The sequence below is a fragment of the Eubalaena glacialis genome, chromosome 3 (assembly GCF_028564815.1).
Source record: "Eubalaena glacialis isolate mEubGla1 chromosome 3, mEubGla1.1.hap2.+ XY, whole genome shotgun sequence".
NCBI lineage: Eukaryota > Metazoa > Chordata > Mammalia > Artiodactyla > Balaenidae > Eubalaena > Eubalaena glacialis.
In genome coordinates this window covers 18,431,489-18,449,203 of record NC_083718.1, presented here as the reverse complement: position 1 = coordinate 18,449,203, position 17,715 = coordinate 18,431,489, and positions in this window count along the sequence as shown.

Sequence of the window (17,715 nt, the reverse complement as noted above, 5' to 3'; positions counted from 1 at the left end):
AGCTCCTGGATCCTTGATGACAGCATTGAGTCACTGGACCACTCTTGGAACCACCTTGTAGTTCAGTTTTTAAATTCTCTTACTGTTAAGATATGTTTGGTTGGACTTTTTATTTCTTGTGTGGATGAAGAATGTCACCTGTCAGATCAGTAAACAAAGGATGTTGCAGCCACAAAGCCAAGAGCCAGTGCAAGCACCCACAGCAGTTCACCCTGAAGGGATTCAGGATGGAGAAAAACTGGATAATTAAGGTGCATATCAAAGGAATGATTTCAATGAGCCCAGACCCTTGCATTTTCTCATACATAGAAAAATGCTAAATTCATTAACTTGAGATGTCTGGTTTTCTTTAATTAACAGTAATCTTTTGATGTTCCTACTATCTGGTTTTTCTTGCAAAACTCCTATATATCCTGGCTCCTCCCTTACCTCCTTGGAGCAGTTCCTCAGAGCTATCTGAGAGGCTGTCTTCTGGGCTTACGTCTTCAGTTTTGTCCTCCAAATAAAGCGTAATTCTCAACTTTTAGGTTGTGTATTTTTTTCGGTCTACACTTGCATCAAAAAGAATCACATCACAGCTCCACAAACCATCCACAGGCAGTCCTGGGGAGGCCTTTAGCAATGTGATGTCATTCACAGAGAGGGGACAAGATCCCTTCTGCATCCCCTCTCCTAGCTTCATCCAACAGCAGAACAAACCCTCATCTGTCCTTCCACCATCTCTCAACAACCAGATAACACAGGCACTCTCTCCCAGAACAGCACTGGTAAAAGTATCCCTTCCTCCATTCCTCCTTCCTAAAGGTGTTTCTTTTCCTTTAGGCACTTCCTAGGATTTGTCATTTTATATCATTTGTTTATTTTTTTTTACTGTCTGTTTCACCCCACTTGACTATAATCACCACGACAGCAATGATGCATCTTTTGTTCACCCGGGAATAACCAGTGCCTACAACACAGAGCCTGGCACATAATAGGTCCTCACTAAACATCTGCTTAGCAAAGAGTGAAAGAAAGAAGGAACGAATGCTTTCTCCCAACATAAGGCATTATGAAATCCAGACAAGCGGACCATTATTTTAGGTCCAGAGCTCTGCTTTATTATTCTTTCCAGTACAACATCACATTCAATTGTAACAGGGAGGGATGTCCTGAGAGCACCGCTGATTATTTCATAATCGTCGAAGGGGTTCACTAATCCTTCCCTCTCTTGAAAGGCAAGTCAGCTCTCTTCCAATCTCTGTTTAGACCGCAGTTCTTCTCATCAGTCAACACATTGATCCATCACAGAAACATCTGGGTGAGCCACGTTAATCCTCAGCTAAACTGGGATAGTGCTGATAAGTCGGCGTTAAGAGTTGAATAACACAGCATTGCTGAGGGGGAGGGCATTTTTCAGACAGGGTGAGAGTCATAAGCCTTAGCTAGGAGGCTTCAGTTTCAAGAAGAAAATACTTTTACAGAAAAGCATTAGCTTGAGGAGTCCAGCTGCTGTTCTTGCACCAAAGGAATTCCAAGAAGAACTCTTTTGCCTTCTTTCTCATTCACGCAAGGAGCAGTCAAGTTCTGCCTTAGCATGCTTAGGCTGGTGTATACTGCTCCAAGGCTCGAGTTTATCCAGTGAAGCTCGAGGCTTCTGAAGGCCTTTTCGGGGATTCACAAGAATAAACAGCATCTTAAATGTCTGTTCTCAGAGGTCAAGCCTCTGACCCAAATCTGCGAATTGCAAGAATTGCTTCACTCTAACCATTCTGCTAGTTCCCTGACTTCGCACGAACTATTTATTTCAGAGTATAAAACTTGAATAAGTAATCTTTTATCATCTGCAGTTTTGTGGTCATTTAGAAAATACAGCAGCACCCCATTTTAATTGGAACTAAGTGATGAGAATAAGCCACTTTATGGGTTTTCTAGATAATAGCAAGATTAAAAACAAAAACAAAAAACCACTTTTCTGTCTGGGTGATATTTTGCAGTAAATTTTTTCTTTTTACTGTGTTTTAGAATCCCAATAGAGGCATTTCTGGGATTTTTTTTTTTTTTTCTTTACTTTTTAATGAGTCATTCACTTTGAGAATCAACAGATGATTTCAGGAGCTCAGGTGTGAGTAACTGATTTTTTTTTTTTTAATTTTATTTATTTATTTATTTTTGGCTGTGTTGGGTCTTCGTTTCTGTGCGAGGGCTTTCTCTAGTTGCGGCAAGCGGGGGCCACTCTTCATCGTGGTGCGCGGGCCTCTCACTATCGTGGCCTCTCTTGTTGCGGAGCACAGGCTCCAGACGCGCAGGCTCAGTAGTTGTGGCTCACGGGCCTAGTTGCTCCGCGGCATGTGGGATCCTCCCAGACCAGGGCTCGAACCCGTGTCCCCTGCATTGGCAGGCAGATTCTCAACCACTGTGCCACCAGGGAAGCCCTGAGTAACTGATTTAAAGGGGACCCAGTGGATGGAGCCAATGTTTCCTCAGTGTATTGGTTCCACAAACTTTTGATGAGCACCAAATCAAAGTTCAGTTGCAGATAACAGAAACCATGGAACTAATTTCATCAGAAAGCTATTTAATATATGGAATCTGGTGCTGACACAATAGAAAGCTCTGGAAGCTAGGGATCTAGGTCAATCCCCATGCAGCTAAAGTCTGGAAACTGAGACCCCAGCTGCCACAGAAAAGCCAGGTACATTTATGACTGTGCTGGTGGCAAGAGCATGGCTCTACCCCATGACTCTGTGGTTTTCAAATCTCACTTGGGTGAGTCGGCTTGGCGGAAGCTGGTTCCAGAGTAGACCTGGGCTCTAGGGGAGTCTTCAGAACAACTCTAACATTAGCTTTCTGGCCTCCACCACAGTGTGATTTTCTGCAAGAAGTGTAATCCAGTTAAGCAAGTCAAATGTGTAGTAGCCAATGGACCTTCCTACCCTGCTACAGATACAAAATGAATAAGCACTAGTTCCTGTCTTCAAGGAGCACAGCGTCTAGGAAACAGACCCATGAACTCAGAAGTAAACTTCAGTGTTGCCAGTGCAGTATTAGAGGCAGGTATTAACAGGGCCACTGTTGGTCCATATTTTGCATTTGGGTTTTGATTATAAATTTGAAAATGAAAGGTAAAGTGCTTAACTTTAAAGGGAAATATTTCTATTATGAACATGGGCCCCTAAAACAGCCCAGAGGATTAAAGGAAGACTAAAAGTGATGGCTCCTTTAATTCCCATTTTCCCAAGGAGACTCTCAGATTCCTTGTGTGGTCCCCTGCTTACCCTTCAGGAGGACCCAGTAACATCATCTCCACTTACTCAAATGAGTAGAAAGAGTTACTTGGCTGCAGTTAGTCATCAGGTCCCTGGCAGGGCAGACTGGCACACGGAAAGCCTGAGGCTGAATTTACCGTCAGCCTTTTGACTCACAAAGCACCCCCCTACCTCCTCCCGCGCCCAGTCTGAACCCAGGGTCCTGTTCAAAGATGTTTCCTCTTCTCTTTGACTTACCTTCTGAATTCATTTAGGAAGAATGTACCAAGATCCTTTGAATCCTACAGGAATGTTGAACTCAGTGAAAAGAGATGTGGTTAAGAAAGCAAATAATATGCCGAAAGATGTTCATTGCAAGTGGCTCAGGACATCAAAGAGATTGGTAAATCTGCATTTCAAAAAGCTGGCAGGGGGTAACATTTCAGCTTACCTCATATCCACCCCTCATATCCATCCTGCTTCTAAACTGGCTAGTCACTGACAATGATGTTTCTTCCTTCCCATCAGGACAGAATACTAATATAGCTGGCCCCAGGAACGAGATGTCTGGAAATGGTATTGTCTTCTTAAATCAAAGCAGCTCAATGAAATTTGTCTCCCTTTATGAACAATGGAACACAGTCACTAACATTGGGTGAGCATCCACTATATTTCAGGCACTGTACTTAAGCATTTTACATGTATTATCTCACTTAATCCTCATAGCGTTGCTGAGACAGATAATACTATTAGCTTTACTTTACAGTTCAGGAAAACAAGCTATAGAGAGGGTTAAGAAAATTGCCCCAATTATAAGTGTTGGAGCAAGGATTTGAACTCTACTGATCATTTTGGGCACTATGGTATGTTGCCTTTTTAATTAAAAATCAAATTGGTTGGGGAGGGAGAGATATATAGGGCTCCTTAGTGACATTAATTTTCCAGGACAAGCGAGAAAGGGGAAGTGCTTTAATAATCTGTGAAAGTTTAGCTTCCACGGACAACTATGGATTGGTTAGGAATTGTTAAAAAGTGAGTGCCAGGGAAGAAATAAGAATAAATGACAGAGGCAAGGTATTGAGTGACAACATGTCAGTGGTAGAGACACAACCAGCATCATCATTAAATCTCAAGGTTTGCAGGAATCATGCAGAGGGTCTGTTACAGCAGATGACCTCAGACAAGGGGCCACTCAGAAGCTGCTCCAACATCAGTGTAGGGTACATTCTACTTCCAGAGATGCTCAACTCCATTTTCACATAACTCTTTGACTGAAAAAAAAATTGCTGTTTATCCAAAATCCACGTCCCTGTAGCATCTGTAGCATTCATCCAGTCATTGTTGTTAGTTCTACCCTCTGATAGCACATAAAACAAATCCAACCTCTTTTGTACAGGATGGGGCTTCAGCCATTCAAAGCACCTCCCTCCCCCAGTTCTGTCAATCAACCTTCATAGGACATGACATGGTTTGAACCATTCACCATTCTGGTCTCTTTCCTTTATGCACATTTCAGTTCCAGTACCACTCTGGGGAAGGAATGTCATTAGGTAAGATTGAATAAGACACGTTTAGGGTCTTTAAGGCTCCCTTAAAGAAAACTGTGTAAAATTAACTATTGTCAAAGTCCCCTTAAAAACCAATATCAAGGCATGGCCCCTTAAAAGGTTTTAGAGTGGAATTATGTCTTCCACTGGTTGGATACTACACGTCTTTTAACGAGACCTAAGTTTACATTAGTATTTTGAGTCATATTGAGTTAACTAAGCCTCTAAATCTTTTTCACACCAACGGCTACTAAGCCACAAACCAAAGGACAATCACTAGAAAGGCATGGAATGGGAAGGAATGTGGGTTTTCACACCCATTTACCAGCTTATGCTAATATTACCTATTCATTCATTAATTTACTAACTTGTTCATCCAACAAGCATTTACTGAATGCTTAAATCTGCCCAATTACGCATAACATACTTGGGTGGGCTGAGTGTGGAAGAATTACGAGACATTACTCCCTGCCTTCAAGAAACCCATAATCCATGTAGGGAGGGAAAAAAATATCTACACAACAAGGTAAGTTCTCAAAGCATCACATAAAGGAAAAGCACAGAATTGAGGCAGAAACCCTGATTTCTACACAGAGTGTTGACTGAAGCCAGTCACATAACCTCCCCAACCTCAGTTTTCTCATCTAAGTAAGAAGATATTTGGATTTTTCAGGTCGTTTCTAGTTCTAAGTACAAACTTCTTGAGGGCAGAGATTATACTTTATGTGTAAGGGAATTTTCTATTAAACTGTACAGTGTTAATCTGTAATGTCACTCAGTATACATCTGTTGGATGGCTCAAGAGTTCAAGTTAACTATGTGTAGGGGGTCTCTACCACACCTTGGCTTCAGCTTGGGGTACAAAAGCACCCTGAGGCAATCCCAAGATAAGCGTAAGAGTTCTTACTCCAAGCATCACTGGGTGCGAATGTCCAAAGATTTACAGGTACAGCCTTCATGTTCAGGGCTAGAGATAACATATATACTCTTATGTGCTGTTTCTAGGGGGTGCGATCCAAAGTACAAACCAGGTGTACATACATTGCCTCTGTTTTTCCTCAAGGTTCCTGTCCTATCTCTTTTTAGGTTTTTCCACCTCTAAAAAGCCCATTTTGTTCTTTTTTTCTTTCCAAAGTAGTTGGTGGCTCCAAATAAAAAGTTGATGGGAGCCACTATAGGATCTTTAGCCACACTAAGTTATGACATGTATTGTTATTTGTGCCCATGCCCAAAATCCTTTTTGGATTGTAAGCTCCTCAAGGTCAGGGACTGTGTTTTAGAAGTTTCAGTGGAAAACACAGGAGTTTTTTGGCAAAGAGTGGGTCCTCTCACTCTGGTGGGGTGGTGAAAGGCTGATTTCCTACAACACTTTTAATGATGAGATATGCTGTTGCAGAAAATTAAAAAAACTGTTGTAAGTGATAGTTAAAATGGCTACTTGAAATTTACAAAGTCTTGGTTTTGAAAACAACTTAGACCTTGAGAGCTGTGTTTCCCTGGCAAAACTTGACTCCCACTAGTATCCATTTGAGACCAAGAAATAAAAGCTCATGAAATTTTGGAAACACTTATGCAAATGGCATTTTGATGAGTTAACTGTAAGTAGATCAGGAACACATGTATTAAATCTTCCACAGAGTACCCATTGGCTTAAAGAGCGAAGGTCCAGTGTTGTTGACATCATGGAGTTTGGGTTTTGCTGAGCTCCCTATCTTTGGAAAAATCAGTTTAAGACTGTCATCAGATGTATGCAGCTGTGGGTTTTGCTCAGATTTGCTTTATGGTTTTATGGGTTTCAAAGTGATGCCAAAAGTCTTCTGACAGTCATGGCAAGATGAAGATCTGGAAATTTTTGAAAGCATGTTCTCAGGCAGACTCATCACGGTCACAGCCTTTTATAGCTGGTACCTGCCTAAGGGCCAAAGTTATAAGGAAACTAATTTGGGATTTTGTGTTTAGAGACAGTCCTGGGTCACAAACTTTGCGGGAATATCTTAAATGGAAATTTTGGCCATTTCTGGTTTTCCTACACATTCACACTACAATTAAAATGGAAAATAAAACTCTCAAAAATGCCTGAGCTCATGAATACAAGTAGCAATTGTAATGCTGTTTTGCAGCTCAGAAAAGAAATGATCATGGAAAAAAATGAAGCAGAGCTCGGTGGTTGACGAGCATCTCCTGTAACCATCACTCTCTAATGTCTCGAGGTTAACAGTGACAACCAGATTCACTGGCATCCTCCGCAGGGAGATTGGGGGAATGAAGAAAATGTTGGGCAACTTCCAACTTTCATCTTTTTAAGTTGCGGAGCAACTTGGGTGAAAATAGTGCATTTCACATTTCAGAAAGCAGTGTTCAGTTCACAGGATACCTGCATCTACAATATTCGTTGTATTAAGTGTCTGCATATAAAATTCAAAAGCTCACACACAACCTGACATTTTCAGAAGAGGTGACCACTGAATTCCTGTTTATGTTATCTCTAGATCTACTTTTTTTTTGCAGTCTTTCAGATCTGAGTGTACCTGACATTTATAAAGGAAGAAAAACTTTTCCATTTGAGTCCAGGATTTTTACACTATAAGTGATAGATACAAAAGCTATTAAATAACATATAAGAATCAGCTTTGGCAACATTAATGAAGAAGATTTTTATTAACAAGACAAAGAATATCAAGAAATCTATAGGACCAAGTGGGAAACCTTAACGAACTTGAGGATGTTTTAACACTTATTTGCATAAAGCTAATGATTATTTAAAATAGGATGCATATTATGAGAATGAGATTAGGAGGTGGTTGAGTGAAGTGATCTGATTTACATTTTTAGTCCTTTCTAGACATATTACCTTGGGCAAGATAATTAACCCCTCTAAGACTTATTTCTTCTTTTGTAAAATAAGGACATGAAAGAACCTACTTGATGGAGTTGCTGTGATAATTGAGATAAAATATGAAGGGTTGCAGTGATATTGGCTCTTACTGCTTTTCATCTAGATAATTCTGTTGCTACTACTGCAACAATGGCAACAACTACTGAAAAGAAACTCTATGACAAAAGCAAAAACCAAGTCACGCTTTTTTTTTTTTTTTTTTTTCCTGACTATGAACGCTCTCTAATGTGAGTAGTAACTTTGCAAGGGACAGAGCTGAAAGCTGATTGTTTACTAGGAGCACAAAGTGAGAGGAACCATTTCTGTTTTTTACGGTTAGCATTTTTTTAGCAAGAAAGTATTTTTATTTTATTTTTTAATATAATTTTTATTTTATACTGGAGTATGGTTGATTTACAATGTTGTGTTAGTTTCAGGTATACAGCAAAATGATTCAGTTATACATATACATATATCCATTCTTTTTCAGATATTTAAAAAAATACTAATAACATAAATTGTTAGATGCCAAAACCCTTTTTAAAATTTCCCTCTTAGGACAGATCCACCAGGTTGTTCGGCCAGAAGCATAGATGTATGTGGATGGACATCATTGTGTTTCAGCGTTTGTCTCAGCTTCTCTACAAACAAGCCAAAATTACCCGGGGCTCAAACAAAAGAGTATAAGCCCTCACTTAGAAGATACGGTGGTCAGTTATGTTAAGCTCATTTCTCCATACTGAGCCCTGAAAGCTCCTTGTGAAGTTTCTACTGAACTAGAAAAGCCATTTTTAGTTGTTCTTTTTTTAAAAATCTCTTTAAAATTTTTATTTTATATTGGAGTATAGTTGATTAACAATGTTGTGTTAGTTTCAGATGTACAGCAAAGTGATTCAGTTACTGTTCTTTAAAGTGACCGATCAGTGGGAAGAAAAATGCTTTTGTAATGAATGTGGATCTCAGGAGTTACAGAATTCTCCTGAAATGGTAAGAGTTTTCTTTAATTGTCTCAGAAACTTTTCTTCTTTGTGGGCTGCCTGAATATAGGCAAGAAATAAGATGGATGAGGCGTAATGACATACTTAGACAGGAGATGGCATCTTTGCATGAAGGATCAAAATGGTAGAGGAACCAACCATAGGAAAATAAGTACATCCTGATCCCCAGAGGTACAGATTCTACACGCACTCCCTGTAGCTGGGCCCTACACTGAAGACTTTATGTATACTCCCTCCCTGAATCCTACAAACAACTTGAAGAGGGAGGTGCAATGATTATTGTCCCCATTTTACAAGTGAGGTGATTGAGGATGAACAAGTTTAGGTGACTTAAGTCTAACAAGGGAGACAGACATTTTCAAATAATCACACAGAAAAATAGGATTTTAAACTGTATTAACTTAACAGCTAGAGCCAGTAAAGCATAGAGGTGAAGAATCAGGACTCTGGCATTTCCCTGCTTGCTTTTGAATCCTAGCTCTGCCACTTATTAGCTGTGAACTTGGGTTAAGTCACTTAAACAGTCTGTGCCTCAGTTTTCTCATCTATAAAATGGGATAATACTGGTAAGAGTTGTGTGGATTAAATGAGCTAATATTTTAAGTGCTTAGAAGAATGCCTGACCTATAATAAGCCCTCAATCTATGTTAGCTGTATCTTTATTCCACTCTTATGCAGAAGAAAACAAAGGCAGAGAGGTCAAGTAGCTTTGCCAAGGTCACATTATTCATGGGGGGAAATGAAGGCTGGAATCCATCCACATCAGATTCCAAGACCTGTTCTCTTTAGTCATGTTCTTCCCTAAACATCAGCCCTAACCAAAGGGAGAGAAAGTCCTTCTGGACAAAGCGGGAAGTAGGGGCCAGGATAAGATGAAGAAGCAATGCAGGCAGAGATCCACACTTCTTGCTGTAGTTTCTGTTGCTATGAATGGAGGGACTGATGACGTCAGTACATGAATGTCTCCTGGACATGAAGGGAAGATGTCCTTCTCTGACCGCCCCTCCATTGTCCCACTCCTGGTGGGTCCATATAAAACAGTGGGGCACAAAATGCACCCAATTCACCATGATTGTGAGCACTTGATTTGACAGGCAGAGGGCTAATGTGGTATGGTCTTCGGTCCTCCAACTAGAGTTCACCAAAGTCTCAAATATTGACTGACTACTTTCTTGACCAAATTTAGATGACCTTAAACCACTGGAAATTTATTTCAGAAAGTTTTATGTCAGAACCTAGTATATTCAATTTTTCTTTCAGAGTACTGTGATAGTCACTCTAAATTCTCAATGCTAAGTTTATAGTTTCTTAAATGAGATGAGTAATTAAGCAAAAATTATCTGAAATGAAATTCTTTTACATGAGTCTGTCTTTGCTCCTGAATTTTCAGAAATGAAATTTCCTTCACGTAATTTCTTCCAATGAGTCTGGTGCTTTACATAGTGATCCTAATTATCTTCAGTATAAATATAATAGACTTTTATGTACTTTAGCTTAGAGTATATTAGCTTTAGGATGGGATTTATTAGGATAGTACTTTCTTCCACTTAAAAGTTTTTAAACTATCTGAGGGAGGGAGGGAGGAGGAGGGGTGAGGAGAAGGAGGAGGAGGAAGAGGTGGGAGAGAGAGAGAGAGAGAGAAAGAGAGAATTTCTATTTTCCATTGCCCCAACTTTATTTTCCTCCATTTACTGAGTATGATGTCTCAGTGATGCCTTTTAAACTCTCTGAGGTTTGGATTTTCATCTGTAACTTTCTTTGGTATCTTTTCAGGGTGATTGTGAGGCCCTAATTAAATAATATCTAAAAAAAAATTTTTTCATAAAGGCTATATAATTGTATAAAGAATTACAATTACTAACGTGTGCCTAGAAAGTGAGTATATACATACAATGGAATGAAGTCGTCTAGTTGGACAATTAACACTCAATCTTAGTCTTTGGAGAATGACATAAAGCTTTAATGTGATAGGTTATAACATCTTTATATATCCCAATAAGACATTCATTTATGTATTTGATATTTGCCTGTGTTCAAACCAATGCTCAAAACACAGGACCTACCACAGCAAAATGATATACCACCACCCTCTTCAAGCTTACAAGGAAAACATGGACATATGGAACCATTACATCAAAAGTTGAACATCAAAAATGCCATGAGGAGAGGGTGTGGATATTTGGGGAGGGGATGAGGGCCAGCAAAGTCCTTCCAGTTGGTAAGAGCAGAATATAGAAATGTCCAGCAATGCTTTGTGAAGAAGGAGGGTTTGCCTGCAAGCTGATGGTCATGGTAAGATGTGTGGGTGTTGGAGCTGAAGAGTGAAAAGAGGATGTGATGAGTAGAGAACAGTGTTCTAAGAGAAATAAACTCTGTGAGCCAAGACATGAAGGTGGGAACGTTTTACACTGTTCTTTCTCAAAGTACAATCTGGGGGTTTCCTGATTTGTGAACTGATGAACAATTTGCATGTTCCTTTATAGGTTCATGTGGGAAAGAGGGATGATGTGCAAGCTCATAGATTTTCTTTTTTATGACTAAGAGCAAATTATTACTGACTGAATAAGTGAATGACTAAAGATGACTAATATTTGGTGTATATACACCAAAATGTGTAAGTTACTAGAATTTCCTTAGGGCTATAGCTCTGCCCTACTAGGAAGTCTGAGTGCCAGGAACACATTTCCACTGTCTTTGTAGACACCCAGTTTCTCCAGAAGTAAAATAATTATTTGTGCATCTTAGGTGTTGTCTTAAATTGATTACAGTTTTCAGTATTTGCTCTTTATTATGAATTCTTTTTAGATTTATTCGTTTTATTTTTTGACTCATATATAGAATTGCTGGGCTTTTACCATTTTGATAACTCAAGTTTTTTCTTTACGTCTAATCACCAACTTCTTTTCTTCTGGACAAAGGGAATAGGTGATATAGATGGAGCTATGTGTCCTTGTCTTGATGTAATATATCTCTCCCATCCTGTGTATAGCGATTGTTTTACCACTTTGTCCTGCTGCCTTTGGGTGAATCTTGTTATCTTTCAGGAAGGAAGTTGATGTGAAGGTAAAATACAAAGTTTCTGATTCTCTAGACCAGGAGCTGGCTAATTATGACCCATAGGTCAAATCCAATCTGCTGTATGCTTTTGTAAATAGATTTTTATTGGTACACAGTCATGCACATTCATTTATATTTGATCTAAGGCTGTTTTTGCACTACAATGGCAGAGTTGAGTAGTTGCACCAAAGTCCCAGAAATCTTTAAATTTTACTCTTTGTCCCTTTACAGAAAACATCTTTTGACCCATACTCTAGACTTTGTAATAAAACTATTTCCCAAATTAAAATCCAATAGCTCATTTGGGGGAAAAATGGAATATGGGCATTTCTAAGAGGTCAATCAGAACAGGTTGTAGTAACTCACTGAGTGATTCCTTCAAAACTCAGAGTGAACTGACCACTTTAGGACAGACTATTTTACATATTCTTCTGTCATCCTTAGGGGGCACAATTAAACCTTTGTTGGTGAAAGAGCAGTACACAAATACAAATGATAAAATCAGCAATCATTTTGATTTTTCAAGGGTTTCCCATTCTTTCTAAATTCCTCCTTTATTTACTTTGTCTTGAGTCATCCTCTAAATCTAACCCATCCTGAAATTCCCCCTGCCTTTCTTCTGCCATCCCTCTCCTCTTCTTATTCCACATCATCTTCTGTTTTGTCATGCATACACTCATGACAAATAATACTCATATGTCTTCCAGTACAATATGTTCTTTAGATGTTTTCTGATGGCCTTGAGGATGAATCTTTGTGGTCAGGGCCCAAGACTTGATTTTAGTCACAGGATAATATGTAATCAATATAAGTCTGGCATAAGCATTGTTTACTTTCAATAGCAAAAATATCTTAAACTCAACAACCTTGTGAAATAGCTACCTAAGATTTCAGGACATTGTGTGGCTTCCTCAAATGCTGGTAAATGGTAGAACTGCCAGTGAATGGAGCTGACACCATGCTTTCTGCAGGATTCTTAGGTAACGTGCTCAATTTATTCACATATGTTCTAATTTTCTTAGAGTGATGTCACTGACTTTCACCCTGAAAAACACTATAGGCCACTGGATTGAATAGCTGAAAATCCATTTTGTATTCATGCCATTTAACTCTGACAATTCTGTAGCTGGATTGACTAGATGATCCAAATAGTTCAAAAATTGGGCTTAATTCTTTATTTTAAAATTATTACTAGAAGGTTACACTCTGTTCACCAAAAATTGTGAAATATTTCAGATCGTATTAGGAGGTATTTCTGGTTTATTGGCCATGTCAAATGGCTAAGCAAATTGTTTACTTCTCAGTTGAATTTTATTTAAAAATCCAAATTTCACAACCAGTCCAGTTTTCCCAAGGGGTGTTTGTTTAAAGTGGATTCCATTTAGAAATACTTGATGTATTTCTAAATTAAAAGAACTAAGCTGCAAGAATCAAAATTTCAGAATAGATTTAGATTACTCTGGTTTTTGAGAAAGCATGCTACATCTACTTAGATGAAATCCCACATTACAATTAATTCCCGAAGCTTAGAAACCCAGAATTTACTCTAAAGGGTTTTTTGCAGTTAGAAAAAAAAAAAAAGATGCCACAGTAAGGAAAAATACATGGTTCTAATTATTGTGCTTTTTTTTTTTTCTTTTCTGAGTTGTGTTTTTCCATGATATTTCAATATTTCTTTTGCAGGTGGTCAGCAATTTTATTAACAATTGGCAAACCTACTCATATAAAGGCAACATTACCAAATTATAAAGCAAGTCATTGGAGAAGAAAAATTAGGCTATGGGTAGGCTACTCATGGGATTTGCAAAATCATCAACCTTTGAACTGCTCTGAACTAAACTATAGATTACAGTTTTAAGGGGAGTAGATGAGTGATTTCTACTTTCTAAGAACAGCTTCCAACTCCAGCTTAGGAGCACATGGAAATCAAGACTATCCTTGATTTTGTAATACAACTATTGTCTTTGCTCAGAATTATGAAAAGGTAAAGGATGCAATCAAAATAGAGTGTAAAGTTATTAGGGTAAATGTTTAAATGATAACCTGGGCTCACACTAGTTGGCAAATCCTTTATCTGGTGAAATTAAATCTTGGATACTGTAATTCTGAATTTTCTGAATTTTAAAAGACATTTCTGAAGCCTTTGGGGTAAGTTCACAGCTCAGCTTCTTTTTTCATGAGGTCTTTGCCCCAAGTCTCCCTGCTCAGATCTATGATCCTCTCCCTGATGAAAATGACCCCTTGTGAACTCCGTCCAACTACTGTAGATGATAAAGGATGAGGAAGTGAAGACGGTGGGTCCCTTTGCTAAGCAAGGGAAACAGGCCCTATGGTTCTGGTACCAGCTTCGAGCCTATCAGGTAAGGCTCATGGGGACTTGGCATAGCAATTAAAAGCCCTAACTACCACTTTTTAGATTTTGGGAAGTTAGTTGTACACATATTTATTTCCAGTGTCTCCCTAATTTTACAACTGAGGCAAGACACTGTAGGTCATTTGCCTATATGTCCCTTCATCTGCCATCAATTGGTAGCACCTATGCAGAAGGTGGAATTCCATAGCCACAGCATAAACAGAGAGACCACTGTCCAGCCTCAGATGGGAAACATCCATAAACACCCTCTTGGTTCAGCTAATAATGTATAAGATAATGAAGCAGAAACTAAAGCATGCTTTTGTGCGTGTGTGTGTGTGTGTGTGTGTGCGTGTGTTTGGGATGGGGACTCAGAAACCCAAAGAGGAATAAGAGCATGGACCAACTCTGGTCTCCTAAGAGCATAGGCCAAGTCATGAGTATTCCTTTCTTCCAATAATCAAGAAGAGGAGATATCAAGGCAGGAACACTCACTGAGTGATGAATGCCTGGCTGTGGTGTGGCTGGCTACTCAAGATAGCTACTCTCCTGCTCTTCCTCTTAAGTTCTGAGAACTAACTCCCAATCTCTGGGACAGGGATTCCAAGGATGAAGAGACATGGCTAGAGATTTGGTTGGGAAGTACATGAATTTTCTGCCAATCTTAAGATCTTCAGACAATTGGAAAATAGTTTGGTAGTTTCCTACAAAACTAAACATACTCTCTCCAGACGGTTGAGCAACTGCGCTCCTTGGTATTTACCCAAATGAGTTGAAAACTTAGGTCTACACGAAAACCTGCACCTGGATATTCAGAGAAGCTTTATTCATAATGACTCAAACTCGGAAGCAAACAAGATGCCCTTGGGTAGATGAATGGATAAAGTATAGTGCATCCAGACAGTGGAATATTATTCAGCACTAAAAAGAAATGAGCCACCAAGCCATGAAAAGACACGGAGGACACGTAAGTGTATATGACTAAGTGAAAGAAAATCTGAAAGGTCTACAGACTGTATAATTCCAACTACCTTCTGGAAAATGCAAAACTATGGAGACAGTAAAAGGGAAAAGAATAGCTACATGTATACGTACAACTGAATCACTTTGCTGTACACCTGAAACTAACACGATATTGTTAATCAGCTATACTCCAATATAAAATAAAAATTAAAAAAAGGATCAGTGGATCAGAGTGGGGAGAGAGGCATGAATTGGTGGCTCACAGAAGATTTTTAAGGCAGTGAAACTATTCTGTATACTAGTATAGTGGTGGACACACGTCATTACACATTTGCCAAAATCCATAGACTCCACAACACCAAGAGTGAACCCTACTGTAAATTACGGACTTTGATTGATTATCATGTGTCAGCATAGGGTCACTGATTATAACACAATTACCACTCTGATTTGGGATGTTGATTGTGGGGAGGCAGTGCATATGTGGGGTAGGGGCTACATGGAATATCTCTGTACCCTCCTGCTCAATTTTTTAGTGAACCTAAAACTGCTCTTAAAAATACAGCTTATTTTTTATTTATTTATTTATTTATTTATTTATGGCTGTGTTGGGTCTTCGTTTCTGTGCGAGGGCTTTCTCTAGTTGCGGCGAGCGGGGGCCACTCTTCATCGCGGTGCACGGGCCTCTCACTATCGCGGCCTCTCTTGTTGCGGGGCACAGGTTCCAGACGCGCAGGCTCAGTAGTTGTGGATCACGGGCCTAGTCGCTCCGCGGCATGTGGGATCTTCCCAGACCAGGGCTCGAACCCGTGTCCCCTGCATGGGCAGGCAGATTCTCAACCACTGCGCCACCAAGGAAGCCCTACAGCTTAGTTTTTAAAAATTCTCAGTCTTTAAGCAAAGGCTGAGCCAGAGCCAGTGGGATGGGCTGGAACCAGTGCTGCGAGGGATGGGGAGGTTTGGGTTCTCATAGGGCCTAGAGACCCTGAGGCCCAAACTGATATTTGGTCAATACTAGGAGCTTTGAGTGTGGGGAAATGTCTTCCTTTCTCTCACATTTGAGAGGGGGAGTTCCCCAACTCTGGATTAAAAACCTCGGTCCGTCTTCTCAATGGGAGAGATTGGAATGAGAAGTGCTTACTCTTGGCCGAAGCAGATAGATTTATAAACAGAGAATGTAGCAGGATCACTGTTTTGGAGATTTTAATTTGTGGCTTGCTCCTGTTGCTTTCTTTTCTGATTCCCAGGAGGTAGCCAGGCATTTTGGGTTCTCATCCTCCAAGAATTTGTGCCAGGGAGAGTGCAGGAGCTGATGAAGTCAGGGTTCTATTTGTTTTGTCAATTGCAATTACTTAATGAAACCTGTTAAGTGTCCTGGGTAGGAGGGAAGTTAGGGGAGAGCATCCAAGAGACAGTGGCAAGTGGGGATTCCTGATACTGGAAAGGGGGAAAAGGTCATGGCACCTTTGGTAATCCATGGTACTCCATGGCAATTCCTGAGTGCAAGGCAAGACCCCAAAGGAATGACCATATAGCAAGACTTGGAAGACTGCACTTTGGTACACAACTGCATGGCAGAGATCCCTTGTTCCCAGTGTGGGACTGAGGCAACAGAGCTACCAACATGAACAGTCCAGGCAGGACTGGACCAAGAACTCACATTAGCGGTGCCCAGGGAGGGGTGTTTAAAACTCTAGGACCTTTGTCAGACCCAATAATAGCTGAGATTGAATTGATTCAGAATCAGCTTTACATTAATTTAGAGAAAATAAATACATCATTGAGAACACATTAGAGATTCTGTTTGCAAATTCTTACCCCAAACATCTGCCCATACCATGGACAACCTTTTAAGAAATGTGACACAGGCAGTTCCTTAAAACTGCAGTCTTCAAACACCTCCTTCTCAAAAGGCGGTCTTTGCTACATGCAAATAACTAATAGACCTATTTCCCTAGCTTGTCCAAGAAAAGGAACACCAAAGACTGGGTCTTCATAGCTTGCAATTAAGAAAACTGTTTGCAACTTTAATGTGAAGCTTTTTTTTCAAGCTTCTATTTTTCCCATCAAAGTTTCAAAATGTTAGGGTACTGGTTCAACCCAATAATGATGATATTAATAGTCACTGTGGTTATACTACTAGGGCCAGTGTCTCATCAAACACAAACAGAAAAGACAAATCTTCCATGTAGAAGACTCTCTAATAATTTATGTGACTACATTGCCCTTAAGGAGGGGAAACATAATTCCCTACCCTTTAAGCATGTACCGTGCATAGTGACTTCCTTCCAAAAAATATAGTTTGTAAAGGGGAAAGAGAGTACGTTGACAGTGGAGAAACTTGACAAGAACTACCTCAGCCAGGCAAACTAGGTTAATATTAATAATAGTGACAAATCATGTTGATGGACCTACCCTTGGTATTATGTGCTGAAAATAGCACTTTACCTCTGTCGTCTTCCTCCTAAAAATGCATAACCTCAGTGTAACCATGGGAAAAACATCAGACAAATCCCAATTGGGGACATTCTATAAAATACCTGACCAGTACTCCTCAAAGCTGTCAAGGTCAACAAAAACAAGAAAAGATTGAGAAACTGTCATAGCCAAGAGGAGCCTAAGGAGACATGATGACTAATTTAATATGGTGTCCTGAGTGTATCATAGAACAGAAAAAGGACATTAGGTAAAAACT